This window comes from Crocodylus siamensis, chromosome 1, assembly GCF_052110815.1.
Source record: "Crocodylus siamensis isolate JL-2025a chromosome 1, ASM5211081v1, whole genome shotgun sequence".
Lineage (NCBI taxonomy): Eukaryota > Metazoa > Chordata > Crocodylia > Crocodylidae > Crocodylus > Crocodylus siamensis.
This window is the reverse complement of record NC_143395.1, coordinates 178,487,580-178,513,738: the sequence shown is the minus strand read 5'-3', so window position 1 is coordinate 178,513,738 and position 26,159 is coordinate 178,487,580. Positions and strand designations below refer to the sequence as shown.

At 42.4% G+C, this 26,159-nt stretch overlaps 1 long non-coding RNA gene across 1 annotated transcript in view; it reads right to left on the bottom strand.

Annotated features, from left to right (window-relative positions):
- LOC149873708 (uncharacterized) overlaps positions 1–26,159 on the bottom strand; it is a 725,387-nt gene that overhangs the window by 659,409 nt on the left and 39,819 nt on the right. The gene's annotated exons all lie outside the window — the stretch shown is intronic.

The window sequence follows — 26,159 nt, the reverse complement described above, 5'->3', positions numbered from 1 at the left end:
AACCTATTAAATAGGTACTTTGCGTCAGTCTTTCATCAGTCACACGGGATGCCCATGCCTGCTATGGGACAGGGAAATCTGGGTGAGGGGGATCCCCTACCCTCCATCAATGCTGACCTCGTGAAGGAACACCTTGAGAAGCTGGATACCTTCAAGTCAGCTGGCCCTGATAACCTGCACCCCAGGGTACTCAAGGAGCTGGCAAGCATCATAGCCCAGCCCCTGGCACGGATCTTTGAAAACTCCTGGCGCTCTGGTGTAGTGCCCGAAGACTGGAAGAAGGCCAATGTGGTGCCAATCTTCAAAAAAGGGAGGAGAGTGGATCCGGCTAACTACAGGCCCATTAGCCTGACTTCTATCCTGGGGAAGATCTTAGAAAAGTTTATTAAGGAGGCCATCCTTGAGGGACTGGCCCAGGCTAACATTCTAAGGGACAGCCAGCACGGGTTTGTTGCGGGTAGGTCTTGTTTGACCAATCTCATTTCCTTCTATGACCAGGTGACCTATCACCTGGACAAGGGAGAAGAGATTGATGTCATATATCTTGACTACAAAAAAGCTTTTGATCTGGTATCCCATGATCACCTCTTGGCCAAACTGGCCGGTTGTGGCTTTGGCTCCACCACGATCCGCTGGCTGGGAAATTGGCTTCGTGGTCAGACCCAGAGGGTTGTGATTGATGGCAGTCACTCATCATGGTGCCCTGTGATCAGTGGGGTCCCTCAAGGCTCTGTCCTGGGACCCATACTGTTCAACATCTTCATTAACGATGTGGACATTGGAGTCAGGAGTGGACTGGCCAAGTTCGCCGATGACACCAAACTTTGGGGCAAAGCATCCACACCAGAAGATAGGCGGGTGATCCAGGCTGACCTGGACAAGGTCAGCAAATGGGCAGACGAGAACCTCATGGTGTTATACACCGAAAAATGCAAGGTTCTCCACCTTGGGAGGAAAAACCTGCAGCACCCTTATAGGCTCGGCAGTACTACGTTGGTTAGCACTACAGAAGAAAAAGACTTGGGGGTCATCATTGACCACAAGATGAACATGAGCCTCCAATATGATGCTGCGGCTAGTAAAGCGACCAAAATTCTGGCGTGCATCCATAGATGCTTCTCGAGCAAATCCCGGGACGTCATTCTCCCCTTGTACTCGGCCTTAGTGAGGCCGCACCTGGAGTACTGCATCCAGTTTTGGGCTCCACAATTCAAAAAGGATGTGGAGAAGCTTGAGAGAGTCCAGAGGAGAGCCACGCGCATGATCAGAGATCAGGAAAACAGAACTTACGATGACAGGCTGAGAGCCATGGGACTCTTTAGCCTGGAAAAGCGCAGGCTCAGGGGTGATCTGATGGCCACCTATAAGTTTATCAGGGGTGACCACCAGGATGTGGGGGAACATCTGTTCACCAGAGCGCCCCATGGGATGACGAGGTCGAACGGTCACAAACTCCTGCAAGACCGTTTCAGGCTGGATATAAGGAAGAATTTCTTTACTGTCCGAGCCCCCAAGGTCTGGAACAGTCTGCCAGCGGAGGTGGTTCAAGCGCCTACACTGAACACCTTCAAGAGTAAATTGGATGCTTATCTTGCTGGGATCCTATGACCCCAGCTGACTTCCTGCCCTTTGGGCAGGGGGCTGGACTCGATGATCTCCCGAGGTCCCTTCCAGCCCTAATGTCTAATGTCTATGAAATAGCTACCTTCAATTACCTGAAGCAGGGTGGGGTTCAAAAGAGGATGAAGCTAAATTGTTCTCAATGGTGGCAGATGAAAGAACAAGGAGCAACAGTGTCAAGTTGCAGCAAGGGAAGTTTAGCTTAGATATCAGAAAGCATTTTCTCACTACAAGGGTAGTAAAGCACTAGAACAGGTTACCCACAGAGGTAGTGGAAGCTCCATCCTTGGAGGCTTTTAAGACCCAACTAGACAAAGCTTTGGCTCAGATGATCTAGTTGGGGATAGTCCTGCTTTAAGCAGGGGGTTGGGCTAGATGACCTCCTGAGGTTCCTTCCAACCCTAATTTTCTATGATTCTTTGATACGTGTTACCTACTTGCAACAGATACATTTACCTCATAATGTTTATCAGATACAGAGCAGTGGCTAATAACACTACTTCAGGCAATCTCACCATGATCTGCACTGATCAAAAAGCATCATTGAAAACTATGAACATATTTTAAATTGTTCAGTGGCTTTTCAGTATTTTTCCCCCCAAAACATTGACAAAATGGTTTCAAACACTGAAGACATCTGGACAAAAAATACCCAAATATTTGGGGCAGTTTTTATTCAAAATGTTTTAAGGAGCAAATTCTCAATAAATCTGAATAAAAATATCAATCAATTTGACTACATGTACATAATCTCTCCTCTTATCTCTGTAACATAACAAGTAGGTCACAGGAATTTCCATGCAACTGTTTAAGACATGGATAATCCTTCTAAGGCTTGGTGACACTTCTGATGTGAGCAGTTGATGGAGACTTATCTGACTGAAACTGAAGTTATTACAACACAGGATTTTGTCTTTCTTTGTCTGTGTCTGATTCTGCTCAGTGAAGACAATGGAAGAACTTGTAACAATACTATTTCCTTCCTAAAAGAAATACAGAAACCACTGCCTAGAAACAAGCCCTGTCCACTTGCTCCCATGTGCGAGCCTAGCGATTAGTCAGAGTAGACAACTGTGAGTGGTCCAGAGAGAGGCAGGCTGGGAGGTAATAACCTCCCAGTAAGAGGTAAAACTGAATAAGTCCTCCGTAAGCACCTGCAGAACAGATGGATTGGTCTTAAGCACACCCAGAACTCTGAGATGTCCCTGATTCTAAAGAAAAAACAACATAGCTCTGAACAGGTAAGAGACCGTGCAGAAAAATAAATTATGCAGAGAAAGCAAATCTCTATTGCCTCACAAAACGAGAAGTTGATTCTGTCTATGCCTGGAGTTTAAAAGACCTCCAGAAATTACAGCATCCAGAGGTGCTGAGTAGTTGGGGAGCTAAGGGCCCTAGTCCCCCTTGGGAAGAGGGCTATCGCTTGAAATGCATAAAACTTTCCACATGTCTATCATCTTAGCCCGTCCCTCCCCAGCAAAAATAAAAGTCGGTCTCTATGACAGTGTCTATAAAAATGATTATCAGCACATGGACATTTCATCTAAAAAGTAGACAGCTATGCTCAAAAGAAGGGGGGGAAAAGTTATTACCCAATAAGAATCTCCCTTGCAACTATGGCTATCTTAATGTATGTGGGAAAGTTAAAATCAAATAAATGTACTATGCTGGTCCAAATCAATGCATACACTGAAGTGTTTCAACTAAGCTGTTTATAATACTGAGCTTGTAACTCCTTGTTCTTATCTACAGAAACTAAGAAGCCACCATTTTTTGTTTAAGGGCTCCTGTCCAGATGAATATAGGTCTGCCCCTGTGTGGGTGTGTCATTATTCTGTTGAACATTCCTCATTTAAACCATAACCCACCATCTTTAAGAGCTGCAATTCACACACACCCTGCAATTCCTTATTCTTCTGCTATTTTCTGATGCAGCCAAAACATGAAATAGGACAGAAGCAGCTTAGCAGACACTGTTTCTCTGAATCATGGTGTGATTTCATTGGTGAAAATGCAAATATCTGTGGAAAGTGCATTTCTGAACAATGCTCCAGTATTTATTGTTACTACAGTAAAAGTCCTGTATTACTTTTGCTGCATTTGAATTCTTTGTTAAAAATAATGCATAACACACTTATAAAAAGAGAATATAATCATTTTTAACATAACCAAACATGACAATAAAAGTAAAATAGTATATGTGCAGTGAATTTGATTTTAAAGGCATGTAGTGCATAATAACCTCATCTTACGAGTGTCAGAGAATGAATGTCACTACCTGTATGCAACTAGTTTTAATATACTCTTCTAACAAAAAGAGAGAAAGAGAAGAGAGAGCTCAACTCCATGGCTGGAAACCATCAGATAAAAAACAGTAAGAAGACTTGCACAGGAAGGATGGTCTCATAAAGCACTAGACATGATAATGAGATGCTTCCTCTTCCCAGCCAAGCAGAATTTCTTGTAACCAAGATAAAAGTTTTAATTAGTGCCCATTTATTTTGGATGCCTCAGAGGATTTATGCCATCTTGGCACCCCCACATATGGCAGTGCATTTTTTGAATGCAGGGTCTTGGCCTGACCAGCACAGCTGTCTACTTCAACCTACCATCCAGATGCTGTTCCCAGAAGCTGAATGGGGCGTCCAACAATGCCCGTGGCTCCACTGAATCCCATGATACCTAAGTGGCTCTTCCCAGATAAGCTGAGAAGACCAACCATTTGGGAGGAAAGTATGTCACACTTTTGGGTGTAAGAAGCAGAAAGTTAGTTACTAATAGACAGTCAAGTGAAAATTTCATTATTTAATTCCTTCCAAGGATAATTTTAAAACTCCTCTGAATGTACCAAACAGCAACATATCACAATGAGAACAGTTAATACCAGATAGGCACATGAAGCCACTCTGACACTGCATGTACCATCCTTCCGTAGACCCAGAAACAGAAATTGTGAAAGCCATTGGCCATCTCCTGTCTGTCCATTAAGTGAATCAAAGTGATTGTAAAAGGTGCCAGACAAGCTCAGGCCTTGTACTTTTTGAACCCAAAATAATGTTTTTTTCCTGCTCCCTGCAAAAGGATTTGGGAGTGAAAAAGAAAGGTTCTTTAGCTCTTTCTTTTTTAAGTGCTGCTGCGTCATCGCAAGGCTCAACAATCTACCCAAACTGTCTCACTAAATGGTTTTAATTGTGAAAGTTAATTTGAAAAGACAGGTCACATAAGTAAAACAGACAGAATATGCAATCTGTTATCCATGATCTAATTGAAACTGCTGATACAAGTAGCCTGTCATATTGTATTAGCCATCTCCACTATTAACAGAAATCAATAATAACTCAATAAGATTAAAGCCAAGTTTGTGGTAGAGGTAATGGGAGTGTATCAGAAATTTTGGCAAAGTGCTCTTGTCAACTTTCATTCCTGGATCCTGTACAATGTCTACATGCACCTCCAAAGTTTTCAAAAATTCTGTGTGAAATAGACATTAAAAGAAAAATCCAATATATAAACAAGAAAAGTGGACATCTAGTTATCTACTTAGAAATGTCTAGAGATAATTAGCATCATGAATGTCTCCACAGTACACTTGTATGACTCTATCTTTTCTCAGATACAAGCAGTACCTGGTCTTTCCTTGTTATTTAAATGAGATAAATGCTGAAATTGTCTCTCTCACTTAAATTATGCTAAGCAAGGTTGTCTCCTTTGTAAAAATCAGCTCAGATCTCAAGACCTGCAGACTCTGCTCAGAGGTACTAGATAAACAAAAAGACACCAGGGATAGAGGGAAATTAAAAAAAAAAACTTGGGCCCACAAATAGATACTGTTGTTGTTCACACAAAACTTTTAAATACCCAAATAAGATGATTACGCAAAGTACATAGCTGCGAGTGGTCCAGAGAAAGACAGGCTTGGACACACAGCCATAACCTCCCCGTAAGAGTTGAAACTGAGCCAGTCCTCTTTAAGCAACTGCAGAACTCTCTCTTCTCTTTCTCTTTTTTTAACATGTACCATGGCACTGCTAATGTAGCATATGCTAATCTAATGCTCTCCCATTGATCCATGTTTTGAATTTTTATTTCATTGACACAACCCATATTTGCCCAACATAGACATTAGCAACATTAAAAGGTGTCACCGTAGAGTGTGAGATCCTGTAGAAAATGAAAGTAATCTTTCATAATTATGGGTAGATGAGTTCATTTAAACAAGAACCTGCCCTCACTATTGTCCATTTGAACTTTATTTAAAATAAACCTCTTTGGGAAGATGAAAAGGCTTAGTTTACTTTTACATTTCAGCTCTATGCATCTCTGCCTTTCTTGCCTCCTTCATGGAGGGAGAGGTGTAGAATATTACCTTGTAATTTTTGTGATCCCTTAACCTAACCAGTGACAAGAAGAATAAAAAGTCTTGCAAGAAGGCCTATTTCACCATGATATCCAGTTACATCTCAAAAGTTGGATAGTTTTGTAAAGATTTCAAAGAACAATTAGTCTTACGTTCAGTTGACACCTATGAACATTGTCTACTGACACCTTTAAAACATGGTTACAAATAAAAAATACTGTATTCTTAGTCACATTATATGCCCACTTTGCACAGAAGTAAGTAGCTACACAATGTGTAAAGAAGTAGGGAACCAAGCTCTGGTATGGAAAGAGTCAAGTTAATAGATAAGCCCACAATTCGTACTTTATATGCTGTGGAAGGGGCATGGTATTTGTGTAGTTCCTCATAATCCCAATATTTGTTTTTTTCAACTTGATGGTATTTTTCTGCTGTTTCTAAATTCCCCAGCATATGACGAATCCATGCTTGAAGGAGGGATGCTCAGTTTCATTCCATTATTGATCTATCAGACAAGAACTTAATCAATCTTCTTTATAAGCTATTAAAGCAGAGCAAGAGAAATGAACTCACCTGATACATTCAACATTGATTGCTTCTTTCTAAGAACTGAATGTCAGTCTTATCTACTACTACAGCTGTGATTCAGTTTTTCAGAAACAAGTTTTTCCCTTCATTAGTTTCCCAGATATCGTACAATTAAAAAAATATTTTAAATAAAATAAAAATATGTTATAAAAATTAAATGAACAATAGTTTCTTTTAAATATCATTAGCTAAGTGATCTCTTGAGGCACTGAGACCATGATCATAGGTCCAGTGAAGGATGTCCATGAGAAGGCATAAGATATACTTGATAGACTACACAGCTGCATCCAGACAAGCATGGGCGTTTGGCTCCCTGGGGACAACTAGCAGCAGTGCACCTTGTGCTGTTGTGCACCTTGTGCTAGTTGTCCCTGGGGAATGCCTGTGCCATGTGCCCTCTGGGATGTGGCAAGTTACACCAGGTGCTGTAGGGGAGGCTGGGGCCAGCACTGATCCAGGGGGCCTCCCAGGGCTACAGAAGAAGCAATCTTACCGCTTGGAGGATGGGTCCAGCTGGCCTGGCTCCAATTTTGAGTGGAACAGGCTGCCCTGGTGTGCCTGGACTGCTCCCTTGCAGCACAGAAAACACCCGAACGTGCAGTATGTGGTGCTGCGGACATATCTGCAGCACCACATGCTGCACAGCTGCCCTTATCTGGATGCGACACTCGAGACAGAAAAACAGATCTAGTACTATAGCCACTCTGCCAATAGCTTCAGTGGCAGCTTTTATGAAGAACACCTGTAGAATCCAGGTACAGGTTATAGCTGGACAGCCATGTTCATCAAAATTATTTTTTTAATGGAAAACAATTTAAAACCAAACTACAAAATCAATATTTTCCAACCAATTTTTGATTTTGCATTCATTGTTTTAGGCTAATTTGATAGGAATCAAAATACCTTTTTCTTTGTTGAACTGAACCCAAATTTGTCTTTGAGTCATTTCAACATTAAATTGCATGTACCTTTCTCTGGTGCTTCTTGCCTGATGGAACTTGTTCAAGTGCCCTAGGCTGGACTGCTTCTCCCATGATGCAACACAGTACATAATAGCAATCATGTGACAATGGATGCATTATGGGAAGTGTTGTCCATCCACAAAGCCTAACTCATGGGAAAGATATAGACAAGATGCTGTGACAGTCCGTCTACTGACTCACCTGCCCACAACATCACATGCAGGTGAGCCAGCATTATGCAAGCTGGAAGTAACTTCTGATTGGCCTAGAGCCCCAAGTTCTTGGTTCTCCGATTGGTTTTTGCCCCCACCAGAGCACTCAGGGAAGAACTAGACTCTCTCCCCACTGTGGGGGAAGTCAAGGAGGTGCAGGATGTGTGCCCCACAGAGACTGTACAGCCAGCTGCTCCCCACATGTCAGTAAGGGAACCAGCTGCATGCCTCTTGATGGTGATTTGTGGGAAAGCCATGAGTATGAGCCTACTGGAAGCACCAAAGAGATGCCACTGGCAGGCCCCTTGACAGGCAGAACCAAGCCAGGCCCTACCCATGGCACAACAGGGGCAGAGCATGTGCCCATAGACCCCTGCCTGAGGATCCTACCCCAATGGAGTGAGGAACAGGTACCCAGGGGCTGCCCACAGTGGGTAACTGAGACAAAACTCCCCAAAGCAGAACCCAAACTGCACAGGCCCACTGGAATGCCCACAGACCAGGGATTCACCCACAGGTGACTGGGAGGGAGCACAGGCCTCTTGGGGGCATCAGAGTAGCCACTCCGAGGCAAAGCCAGATCTGGCCTAGTGCCAGCATGGCAAAAGTCCACCTGGAGAGAGCACATTGCTAAGCAGCCCAAGGGGTCCAATAAGGAGATGAGAAGGGTGTAAAGCCCAAAGTAACTCGCACCTCAAGAAGGGGAAAAAGCTCAGGGCAGTGAGACACCAGTGCCCTTCCTGGCTGCCAAAGCCAAGCCAAGCCATTTTGAGTTCATCTTATCTGTTTAGTTGCCATTCTTTTATGTTCCCGTATTAACATGAATAGAGGCCAGACCTCTAAGGATCCAAGACTCAGCAAAACACCATGAGGAGTCCCACATGGAAAAAACCTACAGCGTCTCAATAAATGGCAATAACACTAGAATGGAAAGGGGTGGAGGAGCCCTGCAAAACACCATCATTAATGATAATCCACTGAAGATAAGAATGGGTTTTCTAATCAGCAACTCCTCTCCGTCTCCTCCATTTTCTGGACACTTAAATGAAGCAGATTAGTAATGAATTTTTTTTCACTGGACCATGGAACCAGAAAGAAAGTCCAAAATTGATTCCCTTTATATTTTCTTTTACCAAAAGGACTATTAAACAAGCACATTTTCACAGAAATATACTCCATTGGTACTATATGCATGTCGTGTTTAAATATCCCCCTCCCCCAAGGAAGATACAGTGCTTAGGTCTTCTATTTATTTATTGCAAAATTCAAGAATAGCTGGAAGTCCATTATGAGAATGTTTCAGTAAATTAATTTGTAATTAATTTTCACTGGTATTTATGAGAGAGAAACCTTTAATCAGCATAATTTAGACTGAAAATTACAATATTAGCTAATATTAATTAAATGATAATTTATTAATTCCAATAGTTCTAATTATCTTTTTTGATTAAACTACTGTACCTGTTAGTCAATTCCATACTGCTTCTGATATTAATTAGCTAACTTAAGCATGATCCACAAAATGTAATCTCCTGAGGTTAAGGCATATTGTCTAAACAGGTCAACAAGAATTTCTTCATAAATTCGTTTTTTAAATCATTTTGAAAATCTTTTTTTTTAAATTATGCTAGTTTTTAAAAATTATCTTTGTGCAAGTCCTGGGGGCTTAGTGTTAGTTTGTACAAACCAGTGTTCCAGGTCCTACCATTTCTCTTATTCCCTTTCAATCACTTCTATAGCAGAATCCTCGATATAGCTCTTGTGAGAACTGAACTGGTATGATCCTATCAGCATCCAACTATTGATGTCAGAGGAAAATGCCAGATTAGATATCATAGTCATTGTACTGCCAGCCCCAATTATTAATAAAGTCATTATTCAGGCTCCTTAAAATCAAATTTTAGCTGGAATATCATTAAATTAAATAAATAATAAATTCTGGGTCTTTGTATTTGCTTTCACATTTGTGAAGCTTTGGGGCTTGAGTTTTCTCAACAATCATGAGAGATAGTAACTTACTTTGGATTTTAAATGAAAGCAGGGATTCTCATGTATGTGCACTATTTCAGATGCCCAGGTTCTGAAATGAAAAGACAATGAACAACATGAGATTTTATGATATCAAACACTGCAAGAAGAGTTGACAACACTGCCTACAGGGCATCTCAGGTATTCAACAGCTTGGGAGCCCCCTTGGTCACAAACAAACCCATGTGTGAGCTATGGAACAATCTGAAATAATGTTTTAACATATTAAAAATGCTTTCGTTTCACATGGCTTTTCTTGAGTTTTGCTTGAAACCTGGCTGCAAGTAAAATGAAGTTGAAACCACATTTCTCATGGTTTTGAGGCAGAATTTTGCATTATTTTACTTCATTTTAAATTTCGCTATATCATTCCACTTCTATAATGGTATTCACAAATACTAAAAACTGAATACATTCTGCTCTGCTTAATCATTCCTTTCCTAGGAAACACTGTTTTCAATGAAACTTTTATCTGTGTAAGGATTGACTGAAGTCTGCAGGATCTGGATCTATATACGTGCTGGCATATAACATATACATGTTGGTTTAAAACCTGGGCCCCCTGTGATGTCAATACTCTCACATTGATTTCTGAGTGACCTAGATTAGGACCAGGGTGAGCAAATATTTCAGTCTTACAACAACTTCCATTCATCTCTTTACACTTCAAGCACAGTGATTTGCTGACTGAAAATCTTTTAAACCTTGACCATGAGTGAGTAGTCAACTCATGGTTTTAGGTGTCTGGATTAAGATACCTTCAACTGGCCTCATTTCCAGAGGGCATGTGCTCAGCACTTTTTGAAATTTGGGCCATGTTATGGGATCTCAGAATGGGTACTAAAAATCACTAGTCATTATTCTTCATTAACAATGCTATGACTAAAGGTAAACAAACTAGTTACCATAGGGAAAGAGGGTGGGTATTTTATTATGGTAGTGGCCTATGTTCATGCTCATACCCTATGGAACCTATGCTACAGTACCTTAATTGTCTTAAACTTTTTTTTTTTTTTTTTTTAAGACCAAGCTATGGTGCTAATTTAGGGTGTGGTGTGTGGACAGGTATTCTTTTGAATCACTAAGAATTTTAGGGAAATTTGCTGTGCCACAACAATGTTATATGAAATGCACATATAGTTGTTCAAGTGCCAATTATCAGGAGCACCACAGAGCGTGTGGCAAGAGCTATCTGATACTGCCAGTGCTCCACAGCCAAGGGGGCTGCTGTGTGGTGATCCCAGCATATTTTCCATAGACCAGTCTCCAGAGGTTTCTGAGGATGCCTGAGTACTGGAAGTGCAGAGCCACAATGCATCTAGTCAGTTTCCACTGCTAAATACTCAATTTCACTTCTAGCTAGGCTTGCCAACCTTCCTGGATTGGCTGGAAGTCTACTGGAATCGGTATTGATTTCCTGGTGACTACTGAAAGCAATTCAAGAGCACGTGCTGCTTCATCAGGGTGCGCATGGGGCCGGGAGCAGGGCCACTTCCACATCCTGCAGGGCAAATCTCCTGGAATAGCTTCAGTCAGAGTTGGCAACCCTATTTCCAGCCCATGATGTATGGCTGCCACCACTATGCACTATGGCTCTCAATCCAGATGATTTTATGTTAGACTTGCTTTTGGAATGCTAGAGGACACCATCTAGGACACAATCCAGCAGTGCCAGTAGGTCCAGTGCATTCTGTATTCCTGCTAGCACAAAACCAAGTCCTCCACTGCTTCTTAAGAGAGCTCATTCAGCTCGTCTGTGGACAGATGCACACCTACAACTGTGTGGACCACCTACAGCTGTGTGGACATGATCAAGGCCCCAGTTTAACTCCAGTTGAACAACCACTTTGGTGTAGGCAAGGCCACAGTAAGAGTTAGGGAGGGAAGCGTGCTTGCTTATCTAGCAGAGGCTGGCACCATGATTCACCTGCCTCCCTCCACCACCCCCCCATGGGAATTGGAGGTGGAAGGGAAGAGCTCTGAAGCTGGCTCTGTTTCAAGAGTTGTGCTGTAGAGTCCCTGCTTCACCCCTGCCGTAGTCTTTGCAAATTACATCTGCCAGTCAACACACTAAGCCTATGTGGAGCTCCCAGCTGCACTACCCACAACACTGCTGCAGGACTCTGATCCTCCCTCCAGTTCAGAAGAGGCTCTGAAGAGCCATCCCTTTGCTCCAACCAAGGCCATTGCAAGTTACAGCAGCTGGTCACTGTACAAAGTATACACTGACCTCCAGTCCCTGCCACAGGACTCTGATACTTCCTCACTTCAGGAGGGAGGTTGTAGAATCATCTCTTTCCCCTTTATGCAGTGACTGGCTGCTGTAATTTAGAAGCTCCTGAGTGTCCAAATGTTCTTTCTGCTTCAGGAGAGAGTCTGATGGGTCTCCCCTTCACTCAGCCAGGCCTTTCTGAATTACATCAGTGAAGCAGGATACAAAGCACATGCAGACTTCCTGGCCAGGCTGTCCACAGCACTACCACCGCAGGGCTCTCATGCTCCCACCACTTCATAGGAGGCACTGGAGAGTCTCCCATTTGTTTTGGCCATGGCATTTACCTCTTATAAAAGCCAAGAACCAATGTTTTCAAAGTATCTGAGGCGCCTGTGAGAAGTACTTGTGCTTTGAGCCACCCATGAGCTCCTGATCTAAGCCCCTTCTTGGCTGGTACATTATGCCAGAGATGATGATACAACAGGGAACATATATTTTTGGTGTGTGAGGAGGGTCTGGAAGATATGGGTTTATGATATGGTTATTCAGCAGAAGGAATTTTATCCTGTTCATAAAGATAGTGCTGAGAAGCAAGTCTGAGTGGTCACCTGTGACCCCGACTCCACCTCCCAGGGGCAGTAGAGTTTTTTCTGACAGACAAAATCCTAGGAGAAATGGGTGGGAAAGATGAGGAGCAAAGCCTCTTGGGAAGCTGGAGGACCAAGCCATGCCCTTGGTGCTCTGTGTAACTGCAGAGGTGTAACCTATGGCACTAGAAACTGTCACATTCCTGAAAAGTTGCTGGTGAAAAGAGCTAGCTTTTTGATGGGAACCATCTTGTTTTTTTCCATGACAAGCCTGCTTGAATTCCTGCATGCTCACTGTTTGCAACTAAGGGCACATCCAGTCAACATGTGAAAGGGCACAGCAAATTTTCAGCACAGTGAATAAGTGCACGTGCACTGTGTTTGGTTTGCAGTACCTCAACCAGCTTTGAGGTGCCACAAAAGAGCACATGTGCCCTAAAGTACTGGACGTACCCTAAAAGTGTGTATTTCTTACTACGAATGTAATGCCTATCCATGGCTTTAGTCTTCCTGCACGTACAATAACTTTATGTCTTCAGGTACTAAATTGCAGGTAAAACATAGACTTTAGATAGGTCAGCACAGGACAGGACCTTGTAAATCTAGGAAGCAGGACATCATCATATCTCAAAGTGAAAAACAACCATGACTCAAAAGGCAAAAAGCAAAACGTAAATGGAAGGCCAAATCTTACAATGCTTACCCATTTAAGCATCTGTTATTCAGGTGAATAGTAATAGTTCCATGGCTTCCACAGACCTATTTAAGGATTATTTAAGGGTTACTTAAATGTGTAAGATTTTTAAACATATTTAGTTCTCTAAGGTTGTAGATAGGTTCTTAAGTGGGATTTTCAAAATTACCTGGCTACTTCGATTCTTAAATATCTTTGAAACTCTACCCTATGTAGCCTTGGTTTAGTGTTATACTACTATATGTCAGAATAGAAATACTGTTGTGCATTATTTTTGGAGGGAGGACCCTGACCTTTTAAACAGAAACTGTCCATAGTGCTGGGATCAGATTGGCACTCACAGTGTTAAACTGACTAAGTCTACAACAAAGGAGAAAATATTAGCATTACTATCTGTGTAAACGACATTAGTAGCAGGACTGAATTATCTTCTGAATTATTTTATTCCAATTATATTTTGATATAATTCAAGGTCTAGTGATTTTTTTAATGTTTGCAGTCCCCTAGTTTAATACCAGAAAAGCAATCAGTCATTTGCTTTTCAGACACCAAGTGGTTAGAATAGTCTTTCCTTCCATTTGAAAAATATACAATCTGTATTTGCCTTTAAGAATATGTTAGATGACTATTGTAAGTGATTTGTAATTGTTTTTAAATTGTTGAACTTATTTTAAAGGTGTATTTGCAGCTGTATGGTTGTTTAAAAGCTTATTTTATAAGCAATTTTTGGATTAACACAAACTATTCATTCATCTTTTGATTTTAAGAAGGTAAAAAGGAATAGGACTATAAAATCCATTCATTAGAGAGGTACAATTTACTTATTAAAATTTCTGCTTCAGATAAGTGACAATTTAGAGAAAAAAGTAAACAAACCCTTCACTGACCCAATCCTGTATCTACTGAAGTCAAAATAAAAATAGCATTGAACCAGTCTAAACTTCATTCTAGATTAAGTAGTTCAAAGTTGCGAGTTTCAAAAACTATCTGTCAAGAATACAGGTCAATGGAGATTGCTCATTCCATCTTATTTCTGAAAGAGATCAACTTAGAGCTTTTCTAAATTCACAGTTATACCAACATAATAAAACTTTTGCCAGAATAGACTCAGGTTTAGACTAGTTTCATTTTGATTTAGCTTAAAGAGCTGTTTCAAGCAATTCTTAAATAAAAATAGCAATGTTCACCCAGCAATTTTTGTTCATTTAACCAACCTAGTAATGTTAATGAATGATGGATCTCATATTAATATCCACTATCCACTTAGAGACCCAGTCCCAAACCTGCTGAAGTGCCCACAGGTATGTATGGATAATTACTCCTGGGCAGAACAACAGTAGGAAGAGACTCATGCTACTGGAACCCATTCTGGGTTTAGAGCCTTCATCCTTAATCATATAAAATAGCACATGAATTCATTATTGGGTATAAAATAAACCACTCTAGAACCTAGAAGCATTTTGGCAACAAGAAATCATTGCAAGGCCTTCTCATTGAGGACAAAATAATATTCAAATCCTAAAGTGTGTACATATCCTATTACATATATTTATGTAGGTTAAGGATACACTGTTAAGTATTCAGATGTAAAAGGATGAGGAAGGTACACTAGCACAGGTACCTCCCTACTTATAGCTGACAACTTTAACCACCTTTCACAACATAACATCAGAATAGTTTCTCTACAGCATTATATACACATTTACCGCCTCTTTAGATATTGTGCTTCACATTTTGTTCGCTGCTCAATTTTCATCAAGATAGCTTCTGTGTCTAGAATAAATTACAGAAACACTCAACACTAGAGGCCATATGAAATTATGTTTTATATATTATATTTTCTGAAAGAGAATATGCATTGTCTAGTTCAAAGCTAGTGCAACCATAAATGCAAGGAAATCTATGCTCCCTTGTAGTAACACCTTCAAATATTTCCATACTTCTTACATGCACCCTCTCACAACCTGCTGGTGGTACTACACACTTCAGTAAGACCTGAAGGCTCAAATGAGATGGAGACACCATTGTACTCAGTGAGACACCTTGCACTTGTCTGTGTTGAATCCCATCCTATTCCCATCTGCCCACCCTTGTAACCTGTCTAGGTCTGATTATAACCTGTTGCATCCTTCCAGTGTGCCCACGTCCCCCCACATCTTAGTGTCATCACCAAATTTGAACAAGGTGCTTTTTACCCCCTCGTCCAAATTGCTGATGAAGATGTTAAACAGTGCGGGCCCAAGGACCGAGCCCTGCAGAACCCCACTGCCCACATCCCTACTTAGGAAGACAGAGGCAAAGAAATTGTTAAACATCTTAGCTTTGTCGTCTGGCGTGATGACCAAATTTCCCAACGTGTCCTGCAAGGGCCCCACGTTACCCGGGACCTTCTTTTTGCCCCCTATGTATTTAAAAAAGGACTTCTTATTGTCCTTAATCTGAGAAGCTAGTCCTAACTCCATCTCTGCCTTGGCCTTCCTAACTGCCCCCCTACATCCCTGAGCAACTGCAGAATAGTCATCCTTGGTGATGACCCCTTCTTTCCATTGGGTATACACCTCCTTTTTAACAAGGAGACATTCCCGGATGCTTTTGGTAAGCCATGGAGGCTTGTGTGCTCTTCTGCTCCCTTTGATCCTGGTCGGGATTACCTTCCTTTTGGCTTGGAGGATCGCCTCCTTAAGGAACAACCACTCTTCTTGGACATCTAGCTCCCCTCCCCTCCGGGACCTCAGTGCACCCCCAACTATCCTCCTTAGCTTGCTGAAGTTTGCCCTCCTGAAATCTAGGGCTGCTGCCTTACTGCATGCCTTTGCCACCTTGCGCTGGATGGTAAATTCCAGCAGGCGATGATCGCTGTTGCCCAGGTGGTCGAGCACCCGCAGCCCCCTCACCAGGTCATCACCCGTGGCCAGCACTAGGTCCAACAAAGCGTCCCCCCTGGTGGGGCTGTGCACCTCCTGGGTTAGATGGAGGTCCTGCACTCTGTCTAAGAACCTACGTGAGCTGTCAGACCAGCAGATGTCTGGGAAGTTCAGGTCCTCCATGACTACCACATCTTTAGCCTTCACTACCTCTGTGAGCTGACCTAAGAATTCCTGGTCAAGCTCTTCTCCCTGGTTGGGAGGTCTGTAGTAGACACCCACCATTAAGTCTCTCTCCCCTCGACTGCCTTGTACTCTAACCCAAAGCACCTCAGAGTGCCCCTCCTCTGACTCCTTGCTAATTGACGAGGATGTGTATTCCTCCTTGATATAGAGTGCCACGCCTCCACCTCTCCTTCCTATCCTGTCCCTCCTGTACAACCTATAGCCCTTGACATTCACTGCCCAGTCATGCGTAGAGTCCCATCACGTTTCTGTGATCCCCACTATGTCCGGGCTGGTGTCAGCCATCAGCAGGGTGAATTCCTTCTGCTTGTTTCCCATGCTACGAGTGTTTGTGTAGATGACTGAAGAGGAATGGAGGCAGAGAAGTGAAATGATCTGTCCACTGATACCTAACAGATCAGTGATCAAGTCTATAGTAGAAGTCCAGAATGCCAGGCAGTGCCCTATTCACTAGACTGCAGGATGCACTACTCCTCCCTAGGGATGGCAACAAAAGTTGAAAACAAGCAAACACAGTTTTTAAAAACTGGATGATGAGTCTAGCTCAAGTTTCAGAAGAACCAAACTTGAATTTTTCAAAATTTCTACCTAGCCCACTGGCTCCAACTGAAGAGTCAAGTACCAGGAGAGCCATGTCTGCCTTGTGCTGGGCAGACAGCCCCAGGCAATGACCACAGGAACTTACCGAGACCACCCAGCAAGGAGCAAAAGAAGTTGCCTGATCATCAAGGGAATAATCCATCCTGGGAGCCAAAAGCCCCACACACAGACACTAGGCAGACAGCTCAGGGATCTCACTAGCCTACTCACTCATCCCAGATGCCAGGCAAACTATGGAGGAGCCATGAATCCCAGGGATCTGAGTAGACTAGCAAGGTAGCAGCTAGTCTACCTAGTTCCTACTTAAAGTTGCAACAAAATCCACATATTTCTGTGGAATGCTTCAAGTGCATCAAATCAACTTATTCCAACAGGAGAGAGATTCAAGGGCAAAAAAAATGAACAAATGTATTAAAAAACACTTGAACTTTCTAATATTTGGCATTTTAAAAAACAGCTACATAAGAAATTAGAAACTGAAATTTGAAAGTTAAAATTAGGTAGATCTTGGAAGCTGGACTTTTACCCAAGAGCTAGGTACAACTTTAGTTCACTCTGAATTAAGAAAAGCGTAGTCCTCCATCCCCTGTACATATATACATGTACAATCACTATCATTGAAATATTTTCTGATACCTTTACAATGATTTAACATAGGGCCTGAACAGCTGACATATTCATACCACTTAAAAAAAATACGTACTCACCCAAGGCAAATCCTTAAGCTGGAGTAACTGCCTTGTATTCATTGTATTCATTTCCCAAGGAGAAAAAGCAATACAAATACATCATATACGCACTCTTCCAGTCATAGATCATAGAAAATTAGGGGTAGAAGGGACTGCAAGAGGTCATTTTGTCCAACCCCCTGCTAAAAGCAGAACCATCCCCACCTATATAATCCCAGCCAAGGCTTTGTCTACCCAGGTCTTAAAAACCTCCAAGGATGGAGATTGGGTATCCAGTGCTCTCCTCATGAGAAAGTTTTTCCTCATATCTAAACTTCCCATTGGTGCCACTTACTACTGTTCCTTGGTCTGTCATCTGCCACCACTGAGAACAGTCTAGCTCCATCCTCTGTGGAGCCACCCATCAGGTAACTGAAGGCTGCTATCCAATCCCCCCTCAGTCTTCTCTTCTCCAGACTAAACAGGCTCAGTTCCCTCAGCTTCTCCTCATGTTTCATGTGCTCTAGCCCCTTAACCATTTGCATTGCCCTCCACTGGACTCTCTCCAATATGTCCACATTCGTTCTGTAGTGGGGGGCCCAAAACTGAACACTGATGTCGCCTCACCAGTGCCGAACAGAGGGCAATAATCATTTCCCTTGATCCGCTGGCGATGCTTCTACTAATTGAACCCAGTGTGCCATTAGTCTTCTTGGGAACAAGGGCACACTGTTGGCTCATATTCAGCTTATTGTCCACTGTAACCCCCAGGTCCTTTTCTGCAGAGCAGCTAATTAACCAGTCAGTCCCCAGCTTGTGTCCATGCAAGGATTGTTCCATCCCAAAGGCAGGACTTTGCACTTTTCCATGTTGAACCTCATGAGATTGTTTTGGTCCAACCCTCCAATTTATCTAGGTCACTCTGAATCCTAGCCCTACCCTCCAGTGTATCTTCTATTCTTCCCATCCTGGTGTCATCTGCAAATGTGTTGAGAATGCACTCCATCTCCTCTTCTAGGTTGTTGATGAAGATATTAAACAAAAAGGCCCCAGAGCCAACCCCTGGAGCACTCCACTTGAGACCAGCTGCCAACTAAACATCGAGCCGTTGATTACTACACTTTAAGCCTGACAATCCCGCCAGTTTTCTATCCACCTTACAGTCCATTCATCCAACCTGTACTTCTTTTGGTTGCTTGCAGGAATGTTGTGAGAGACCATGTCAAAAGCCTTGCTAAAGTCAAGGTAAATCATGTACACTGCCCTCCCCATATCCATACAGCCATTCATCACATCACAGAAGGCAATCAGGCTGGTCAGACACGACTCTTACCCCAGGGTAGCTGTTTACTTAGTGCAAACAGGCTTTTACTAGTTCCCTCACAATGCACTGGCAAGGGACTTTAACAGCACCTACTATAACACCTGTGGTGGGATAATGGATCATTTTGCTATTCTGTAAATACAATCAGTGTTAATGTACCAGGTATCCTGGCCCAGAGTATCAGTATAGCCCAAGGATATCAGACATATACAGAAAATGTATGTATGTATTTGCAGCGAAAGGTATGTATTTACAAAGGCAATACGGTAAAAATTTTAATAGCAAACTTCATGCATACACATAGATTCCATATATTAATAAATCCAGGACTGGATTTATCCTTTTTCTTTTTCTCCTTAGGAAAGAACATCTGGCATGAGCTAACTAAATTGATTAAGATAATCAGTAGGCCACATTCTGTTCCCATTTATACTAGTGAAATCCCATGTATTAGATGTCTTTGATGACCTGTTAATGAACATTGTTAATATAATAATATAATGACAGCATTTTTTAGTGTACAGATCTTTGGCACTGTAGACCTCAAGGGGCAAAATATGACCTCTTTGTATGCACACATTCACTTAAACATGCAGTTTTTGCAAACCATAACTAATATGCACAAATGATAGAATTTACATAAACAAAACTCATTTGTCCATGGAAACTGAGCACAAATGAAGTGTGAATGGGCTTTGGAAATGCAAATTGTATCTTTTGTCTAAGAAAGGGATAGTACACAAAAATCACATTCACAGGTAAAAAAATGATTTGCATGCTAAACTGCTTAGCCATGTGCAAACAAAGGCTTGAATGAAGTTACTTTGAAAATTTGGCCCTAATTACCTACTGTGTCAATGCTTGTTTAGAAGTAAATATTCAGCATACTGCTTGGCGTTCTACTTACACAACTCCCATGCATTGTAATGGGTAACACTGGAGAAAGCTCACAAAACACTTTGAAATTTTATCCCGTAAATGACCTTCCAATATGTAGATTATTAACATGACAAACTGTGGACTCCTTTGGATGTAGTGCAAAGACCAAGGGCTTGTCTCCAAAGCCTTTCCACTGCAAAGCAAGCTACTTGCTGCTATTTAATGCTTAGTGCCATTTGTAACCTTTCTCCCAAGAGGATGGGATGCCAGACCTCTGGTTTGGTTTACCATGGTGCTAGTCTCTGATAGCTAAACTACCAGGAGGAGAACAGCATGATGGGGTCCTTGCACTAGTACCTCAAGCACAGGCCCCTGATCTAGAACATCAGCTTCAACCAAGGTCTTCAATTCCATCTTCATTAGGAAAATTTAGGTTGCTAGATTGAGAGAAACAACTAGAGGAAACAGTGTAACTCCCAAAACTGATCAGGTTTATTCACTCAGATTCATAATTCAGGGATCCTGCTGGGTCAGCAGCTGCTTTCTTCTGGATGCTTGGCCAACAACAGTGGTTAAAAGTGTATTTTTCCATCTGCACTTCCCTAGATGTTTCCTTTGGATATAGACTTTGACACAGTGACTCATGTCTTTGTCACTGCTATTGGCACGTGTTCTTTTTAGGGTAACAGCTAAGAAACACTCTAAAATTAGGCTCCAGTTCAGGAAAGCCCCAAATAAATATCTATCCCTATCCAGGGATGCACCTAGGCAAATATTAAGTTTCCCTCAATTGGGGTGTTAGACTATGTGGCTGACAGACTATATAGCAATACTTCAAGAAAGAAACACATTAAAGCTATATTCCATTGTCTACACTGACTTATGACTAGTTTCAAAATAATCTATTACAGAACTGAGATTCATAATTCAACATCTGAGTTCTCTCTCATATGATGTCCTGGCGGTTGATATCAGCTGACTAAATGAAAAGGGGTGGCTAGATGGCGAATTAAAGTGTGCGACAGCAGAGGATAAACAAACACAAAGAGAACTCTGTCACACTTTGGGCATAATCCACAGGCTTTTTACCAAGCCTCTTCACTATGATTGAATTAAGTAATAGGAAAACATTTTCTTTCAGCTTAGAGCCATTAGACAAAAACTCCAAAGTGAATAACACTTTTTAATGTGCACCCCAGCAATGGTGCCATGTTTGTGCTCCACTGTTAATGGATTGGTAAAAGGGTCCCTATTGTGTGTGGGGGGGTGCAATAGGGACATGTCACCAGTAACTGGAGGGGGGAATATCATTAGTTGGGGTGTGGCATGGAATAGATGTCATCAGTGTCTGGAGCATAGCATACCATTACTGTTTAGGGGAAGATTTCTTGCCTAAAGGTCATAGGCATAGCATTAAGAGGGTGAAGGGGAATGCAGTCTGCAACTGTGGGCATATCATTGGAGGGCGGGGGCAGGGAGGGCATGATCACTGTCTTGGGAGCAAGGAAACCATACCATTGTCTGAGGGGAGCAGGGGAGGACAGATCATACCATCTCTCTGAAGGGCAAGGCAGGAACTGGGTTCTGACTGTCTGGGAGGGTTATGCACCATCACTAACTAGGGGGCCAAGGAGGCAGGCAGCTCTCTCTGGGAGCCCTCCATCACTCCCTGCAAGGTGGGGGGGGGTCTGTTTATCTGTTGGGGAGCTCATAATCACTCTGGGAAGGGGGAACCTACCCTCACTAAGTGGGGAGAGGAACATATCACAAGACAGAAGAAAGGGTTCAACGTCTCTCTGTGGGGAGATCATACCAGCACTAGGCAATGGGAAGAGCGGACAGTATCAGTGTTTTGGGGGGCAGGGGTGCTATCACTGCCTGTGGAGAGCTGTCATTGCTAACAGGGTAAAAGGAAGGGGACTGACATTTCTGGATGAACAAACCCCCATTCCATTCTCTCAAGCTTCATGTTCTATGCTATTTAAATACATGCACCAAAATATAAATGCAGGCCACTACTGAATCATGAACTGTAGGCCACTGTGCAAACAACTGGCCAAAGGATGTGCATGACTCTATTGATCCAATGTGTGCAGCATTAGGCCTGATCAAACTGTGCTGGTAGACCCATTCAAGTCAACACAACTGCTCCAGCAGCAAGGTCCTACTCAATGCAGGGACAGAACAGGGCTTGATAGGGGAACTTCTTAGATTCCTAGATCACCACCAATGCACCTAAATAGACATGCTCTCGTCTTTGGAAGGATTGAGCATTAGCAGCACTCATGACAGAAATAGAAACTTTAGTACTGTGAAAGAGAGGGCCATGCCCATATAGATGCCTACATAATATAGATTTAGATATCTGACATTAGACACCATGACTTAAAAATGTTAATCTAAGGACCCATTCTCAGCAAAAGATTCTTGCTCCTTTCTTGCTATCCCATGCTTATTGACTGCCAAACCAGGCTGTGAGGCCTGTCTATTTTCTCAGGCATTTGAGGAGGAAGGTGGTTTATTGGGATCAAGTAAAGTTGTTTCAGTCTGATGGATATTTAGTGGCTTGTATGAAATTAGTCTCGTAGTCCAAGTCCAGCTCATAATCATCAAGTGTTCACATCAAAACCATCACCATACTCTGTGTCCTAGCACCCTTTTTTCACCCCTTTCAGTAGAAAGGCCAATGGTTTAGCAAATGTAGAGAGCAAAATTTTCCTGTTCTCTAACGGCAATCATTTCTCAATACAGGACTTTTGAAGAGCACTAAATTCCCATGAAAGGTTGTTTAAAATATCTTGACACCTCTGAGAAGAGTAATTAAGATTGCATGCATGCATCCATAAGATACTGATGATGCCACACAGCACTCAAGCTTCATTCTTGAAGTTACCTTGACATATGTCTATAGCCCTGCAATTACTACCTTTGTAGTATCTCCTGTCTTTGTCTATATGTTCAGAAACTATATCCGTTCCTTAACATTTTGAGCTTCATGTATGCATCTACCTGACCTTAGCAATGAATTCAAATGTAACCTTTTGCAGTATTCCAATGGGCAAGGTCAGATAATGAAGCCACCCCAAATAGCATTCATTTAAGCAATAAACATCTCAAAACTGATCATGATCAGTTAACCTAGCTCACATGAGGTAACAATTATCCTTCCTTTTCTTTTGTGCTCTTTTTCCTTTTGTACTTATCTATGTAACTGAGTTGCAAGAGAGTTATTCCCTTGTGGTTAAAAATTGATTTCCTACCAATCAGAACTCAGGATGTGTTCTACTGGAGTTATGACTTTTTTTAAATTAAATTAATTATATTTTAAAAACCCAGCTAAAATGTTGTAATACAGTTAGCTACCTTATTCATTCTTCTACTTGTTTCTAATATTGACTAATTTTGAGTGAAAGTTGCCAAGAATCTATGGTTAATTGCCTTTAAATGGTTAGTAAGCATATATATGTTAGCTTGAGTTCATTATATCAGTTATATTTATTTGAATTGACTATATTAATTTGCAGCACAGCATTCTTTTGGGTTTTGTTGGGTGGGTTTGCTTTTTTTTTTTTTTTAAAGTTAGTAGTATTTTTGATTCATTGTCAGGGATCACAATGATTTAAAAAAAAAACAAAAAACCTCAAATTCTCTGATAAAACCCCCAAAATCCATGATTAAAATGAAAGGCCCCACACAATCCCCCCTTGCCCTTATTCCCACCCCCACCCCCAGCCCTGCCAGAGAGGGCCCCCAACTGCCAGGGCTATGGGGCCAGAGACCTGGGTCCACAGCCTCCTGCCCCTGGCAGGAGGCAGTGACTAGTGCAGTGGAGTGCAGCTTGGCTCCCCATCCTGCTGCCTGCCTGCTGTAGCCTCAGGTGTGGGGGTTGGTGGCAGCTCCCCAATCCTGCACGCACTCCCAGGAGCAGGGGGAACCCATGCTCCCCAGATGTGTGTGGGGCTAGGGCAGGCACAAGCTACCCACTGTGGGTTTGGGCCTCTGCCCTGCTGCCCTCCCCCAGGGCCTCTGCAGCCCAGCAAGTGCAACCCAACACTGCAGGACAGAGCAGGACCATGCGGGGATCTTGTAGTGGCTGTGAGATCTGCACTGCCCTGGTAACATGTCTCCTGTGCGTGCGGCAGCAGTGAGGGGCACAACCTGCGCTGCCACCCCCATTGCTGCTGTGCACACAGGGGATGTGTTGCCAGGGCAGTGCAAAGCTTGCAGCAGCAAGCAGCTTCCCTGCATGGCCCCACTGTTCTCTGCAGCACTGGGTCACACTGCTGGGCTGTGGAGGCAGAGACAGTATCACCTACAACTCAGGAGTAGATCTGTATCAATATTGGTTACTGTAGTTTCTTGATCTTTGCCTACTGAGAAAAGCATAACATTCTTCTGAATTTAAGCAATGATCTGTGAATTTGTTCAAGAGCAGAAACATTGTTACCATTTCTACTGCCTATTAGCTAAGCTTATGCAAGACATCAAAATTCCAGGAGTCATTTCACATCAACAGTTTGAAAATATCTCCTTACTCCACAACATAACTAAGCTTGACAGGCTTGGACTTGTCTCATAATATGATGAAAGCACATACTCTGATTGTTGGGCACCTGCAAGAGAAAACACACAATGCACACACCACCACTGTTTTATTTTTTCTTTCAAAAGTCTGAGAGACCTGTAGAATCAGTATAAGACAAGTTCCTTTATCTCCTTGTCTAGAAGATGAGAGGGTTGAATCTTCATCTCTGACTTCCTAGATTAGTGCTCTAAACACCATAACTTAAGTCAGAGCTCAGCCAGTCCCTTTTCCTCTGTAATCACTGTACATTATCTGAATTGCCTTGGTCACCAAAATCGAAGTGTGCTAATGCCACCATGCAATTGGGCTTCTGTGATATTTAAGTGTTCTCATATCAACATAAATATCCATTAGTGAGCATATATATATATGTACATGTGCACAAACATATCCAGGTAAAAATGAGCTTTTCTCAAATGGCTGAATTAATAAAACATCATTGGAAAGATTTTCTCTAAATAGAAACAAAGAGGAAGATGCAAATAATGTTGAATTGAATTTTCTGTTTTTATTCCTCAGGGCATATAAGGAAAGGTTGGTAGAACTGGATTATTTAGAGAAAAGAAAATTAGCTAAAGGCAGAGAGAGGGAGGTAGGGGGGATACATAACAGTTTTCAAATACAGAAAGGGATAGTACAAAGACAACAACAATCAAATGTTTTCCGTATTAAGACAGAAGTAATGGTTATGAATCGAAACAATGGATGAATACTAGGAAGATCTTTCTACTATGGGGTGGTTGAGCACTAGGACAGATTACCTACAGAGGCTGTGGAAACATCATCACTGGAAGTTCTTACGTGAAGGGAAGACAAACATTCATCTGGGATGCTTTAGATAGGGAAGATCCTGCTGTTTTAAACAGTTGCACTACATAACCTCTTGAGATCTCTTCCAGCCTTGTTTCTCTATGGCCATTGACAGACTTTCATTAAAGGCACAATGGGATCTGATTGCTGATCCCAATAATTTTTGCCTCCTGCCATGCCACATGGCAGAAGGCATGTTTATGGGAGTGAGAATCAGATTCCAATCATGCCCAATAGTTGGTGTAGGGAGCCTGGGATTATGATCCTGGGAGTACACTGGAGTCTTGAAGGTCTCCCATGCACACCTGGAGCTAGTACCCATCAGCTGACCAGGCGCCAGCCACAGTTTCAATTTATAGCATGATGGGAACCAACCACAAAATTATTACATGTTCTTTATATAATTTAATGCAATAATATTTTGTGTAAATATATTTTGTGTAATTATTTCATTGCTTATTGCCCATTTTACTGTGCTACAAATTCCATAAACACGTAGCCAGGTTACTACTTATGACATGATTGACCATTAATCATGCCTTCAGTGTAATATCTGCCCAGGGCCTAAGATTCTCCTGTCCTTTTTCTATTATTTTTATATTTCCAGACACTGGAGGGAGGGGGAATAACCCCCCTCCCTGCCCCCTCACTTAAGGAGCAGCAAGGGAGCAGTGCCCTTGATAGGGGCATTACCCCATCATGGTGTTCAGGGAGTGTGAGCCTCTTCCTGACAGTGGGCCATATGGTGGGTAGGGGGAGGCAGGGAAAGATTCTGCAGACTGTGCAGGGTGAGTGGTGGCACCAGGGCTTGGAATGGTGGCCATAGCCCCCCAAACCCTCTCCAGTGCCACCACTACTTGCTTGGTGCGGTCTGCAGAAGCTTTCCCTGCCCCCCACTCCTGCCCTCACCCACAATGCAG